The 4,443-nt window shown below is 36.3% G+C and overlaps 1 long non-coding RNA gene across 2 annotated transcripts in view; it reads left to right on the forward strand.

Moving 5' to 3' along the window:
- The window catches only part of LOC128250428 (uncharacterized), a 58,564-nt gene extending 56,531 nt beyond the window's left edge, over positions 1–2,033 (forward strand). For both annotated transcript variants that reach the window (XR_008266446.1, XR_008266447.1), the window contains exon 5: positions 1,009–2,033. This is a non-coding gene — a long non-coding RNA (uncharacterized LOC128250428). The remainder of the gene's footprint in view (positions 1–1,008) is intronic.
- The last annotated feature ends 2,410 nt before the right edge of the window (positions 2,034–4,443 follow it).

Genomic DNA, 4,443 nt, shown 5'->3' on the forward strand with positions numbered 1-4,443 from the left:
TTATTATTATTATTATTATTATTATTATTATTATTATTATTATTATTATTATAATAATAATAATAATAATAATAATAATAATAATAATAAGGCGGAAAGCTGGCAGAATCTTTACTGTGCTGGACAAAATACAGTAAAGTATTTTGTCCATCTTAACATTCTGAGTTCAAATCTCACTGAGGTCAACTTTGCCTTTCATCCTTTTGGGGTTGATAAAATAAATACCAATTGAGGATTGAGGTCGATGTAATTGACTAGTCCCCTCCCACCAAATTTCAGGACTTATTGTTGTTGTTGTTATTTCATTAATGCACAACAGATAAGACTTTTGGAAAAATTCCCAACATTGGGCTACAACAAGTAACCTTAAACGTCAAGAACCTTCCTAAGTATCTTAGCTGTCCCTAATAATAGTTTTCTGGAGCTGCATTAAACTAGGTTTTATGCCTATTTTCTATACTCATCAGTCCAATTCTTCAGAAATAGTTCCTAATGCACCTGTAACTACAGGGATACATTTTATCTGCATTTTCCATAGCCTCTGCAATTCAACTGCTAGGTACTTTGCTATTTTCTCTATACCTTTCATATTGACTTTCTCATCATTTGGGACTACAAAATCAATTACCTGGCACTTTTTATTCTCTTTGTTTGCTACTACTAAAGCAGGCCTTCTCGCTTCTGCTACTCTGTCAATTTGAATGTTCAAATCCCACATCTTATACTTCTTACCTTCTAGCACTTTGCTAGGTTCATGTTCATAACACTTGTCAGTATGGTCAAATCCTAGCTTTCTACATAAATCCCTAGATTGTCATGTCTTTTCTTGTATTTCTTCTGTGCCAGCACACTATATTCACTAACTATATGAGTAACACTTTCTTCTTTTGATTTACATAACCTACACTGGGAATGTATCTGATTTTTGTCTATCTTAGCTTTTAACCATTTAGTCCTCAATGCCTGATCTTATGCTGCTACTAATAAACTTTCTGTTTCCTTTTTCAGCCTTCCTTTCTCCAACCACAACCATGCCTCACTATCACAATTTTCAGCAGCTATCATTGGAAGTCTATCATGCGAAGGCTTCTCTTGCAAGTCAGATAATCTTGCTTATTTTATTTTTTTTTTAACTGCATTTGATTTTTTGGTTTCTCAAATTTCTGCTGTTACACTAGCAACTCTTAATATAATTTCTTCACTATTACCTTGTAGGTGGCTATATCTACTGTACACAGTCTTCTACTGATATTAACCCTGTACCACCTTCCTTCTTAGGTAAATATAATCTTGCTTCTACTGCTCTAAGATGAAGTTCATTTGTATTGAATTCATATTGAGTTCTTCTGTCAAGATATGCTAATTCAGATTTTGCCTGATGTACAAAAGCTGCTGAGTATCTAAGTAATGATACTGCCCGAGTATTTACAGCCTTCACTAAATTTGGACCGTTTAGCTTTGACTTAACTAGCTTCCTCATCCTTCTGATGTACTCTGTCAAATACTTGGAATCTAGGAGTATTGGAATCCCTCTTTCAGTGATTTTAATGTCAGGCCTTCTGATAACTGAATACCTTCACTGCTGACTGCCTGTCCCTTTTTTATGACTAATTTTTCACACTTATCTATGCCAAATTCCATACCTATATCTTTGCTGAAGAAGCTTACAGTCTGTATTAAAGAATCTATCTCTTTAATTTTTACTAAAAAGCTTCAAATCATCCATGTGGGGCAAATAGTTAATTTTTCCTTTACTTTCTCTAAACTGATACCTTGCCTAATACTAAACAGAGTGGGGTTAAACATAACACAAGTATTAAAGAGGATAATGAGTCTCCCTAGAAAATCCTCTCTTGATGTTAATTTCCATAAAACTGTATCACCTGAGTAAAGATCTACTTTCCATTTCTTCCTGATTAAACTTCTTATGTTGTCTGCAATACAGAATATACTCAAACATTCACTTATCCATATATGTGGCATCATTTCATGAGCTTTCTTATAATCTTTCTATGCTATTCTTAAATTTTTCTTTCTAGGTTTCACTTCTTTTAGAACTGTTTTGTATATATATATATATATATATATATATATATATATATATATATATATAGATATATAGATATATACAATAGATCATGCATTCCTCTAGCCTTCTTCCTGCAACCTTTCTTTTATTCTGAAAGTAACTTCTGGTTGTCAAGATGCTCATAAATGCTTTCTGAGAGCATTGCCATAAACAGCCTTTGCTTTTGTCTTTCATAAGATATACTCTTCTCCTTCTAGTCATCCTGTTAGATATGACCCTTTCATTTGAGCAATCCTGAAGTTGTTCTCTCAGTTTCCCATCTAAGTTTCTAAATTTCTTTAGCGAATACCCTCACACTAAATCTGGTCCTGGGCCCTTCCAGATCAGCATTGTTCCTTACACTTTACTCATTAATTCACTAGTTAGTTTTAGATCTGCTTGCTCCTCACTAACTACTTCTTCCCCCACTTCCTTTAACTATGCTGCATCCTCATTATGATTTACTGGGTTATCCCAGATATCACTCCAGATATTTCTTGTTTCCTCTGTATTAGGCTTCCTAGCTTCAGTACTTTCTTCTACACCATTTATTTGGTGATAAAATCTCATCTGGTCTGTCTTGAACAATCTGTTCTGGCGATACTGATTTATTCTTTCCTATCTGGAATGCTTACCTGCTATTGCTACGACATGCAGTTTCAGCTTTTCCACAACTATCGCAAATCCTTTCTCTTTGGCTAAGTATTTTTTCTCAAGAGAAGATTTAAATCTTGTGTTTCCTAACCTGTCTTGTTTCTAGGCTTCGATTCTGCTCAGATCTGCTTCACTTTCGCTTCTCAAAATGCATGAGGAGAAATAAGTTTTCAGGTTATTAACATTATTGCCCTGGAAGAATGAATAAAATGACAGGAGAATATCATCAAATTTACACAAAACTGTTTGATTGAATTTTCTTCTTTTTCCTTTTCTTTTTTCTTTCCTTTTTTTTCTGTCTTTTTCTTTTTGCCTGTTATAAAATTGAAGACTGATGATATCATTCCATCAATGTGTGGATGCTGGTTGCTCTTATTCATACTTTAGATCTGAATTTCTATCATTTTGAATTTTTATCACTTTTATTTTGAACTCGACAAAGACAGGCTTGCTGTCAAAATATTATTCAACCAATAAAATACATATTGCAATCGCATCATGCTCTTCATCTTGTCTGTTTACCTTTGTGAAGAGTTATGTCAATCCTTTTAAAATATTATTATTATTATTATTATTATTATGGCCGCCATTCTGAAAAGACACAGTATATATATATATACTTTAGTTCATATCTGGATGACCTACTGTGGCTCTCATCGGTAGATACGAGATTCTGTGAAAAGTCAATATCAGCCACTGAAATACAGGAGGTGATGAGTGATTGCAAAAGCTGCAAGTCTCTCGGTTTAGATGGTCTGCCCTATGAATTCTATATTTTCACGCCAGATTTATTTGTCGGCCTGTTGGCAGACATCTATCAAACTGGCCAAGGTGTAAGCGAAAAGGTTGGTGCTCGTTGTCGGAGAAATGCAAATGTGCACAATCCCAAATAGGTCTATCTATGACAATCTTCAACTTGTGCGATACATCGTAGAGAGTGCTGTAACTAAAGTTGGCTTTTGTGAAGCACTGATCAATTTAGATCAGTCAAAAGCATTCGATAGGGTTGGCCATCGTTACTTGGAAGCCATCCTTAAAGGGCCGGGTTTGAACCCTTTTTCAGAGGCTGGAGCACTGCAATGCACAGCAGTACCTGATCAGTAGTCAAAGTAAACAGCCACCTTGTGGAACCATTTTGCATCACACACTTGGTCCATCATGGCTGCCCAATGTCACCTCTTCTGGATGTGCTGGCTCTCAAGTCATTGCTGCAAAAGTTAGAACAGTTGAGGATCATCCCTTTCGAACTGGACAGGCAGTGATGACGTATGCAGACGATGTCACCATCATGGTGTCAGATGCCTCAAAAGTGGAGATCGTCAGCTCCATTCTAAAGGAATATAAGTCAGTTGCAAAGGCCAGAAGCAATGCCAATAAGTAAGTGGGTTTGCAACTGGGCACCTGAAGAGGCAGATCAATGCTGTCAAACAGTGTCATCAGACGCTGAACTGATGGACCAGTTAAACTGTTCAGGGTCTGGTTCAGTTCCAACCTCCAGATGAATAAGGACTGAGATGAGGTGATGGAGGGGTGGCCAGTTTTACCCAGAAATGGGTACAGGGGAAGCTATCCCTGTAAGGCCAGGTAGAGGTGGTGAATGTCTACATCACCTCCATCATCATTTATTGCCTGACCATCGTACCTTTACTGCTTGATCAGGCTGGAGAGTCTCTTGTTTATTTTCTTGTGGAAGAGACGTGTTCCATTGGTCAGGTGGTCAA

This window comes from Octopus bimaculoides, chromosome 21 (assembly GCF_001194135.2).
Source record: "Octopus bimaculoides isolate UCB-OBI-ISO-001 chromosome 21, ASM119413v2, whole genome shotgun sequence".
Classification (NCBI taxonomy): domain Eukaryota; kingdom Metazoa; phylum Mollusca; class Cephalopoda; order Octopoda; family Octopodidae; genus Octopus; species Octopus bimaculoides.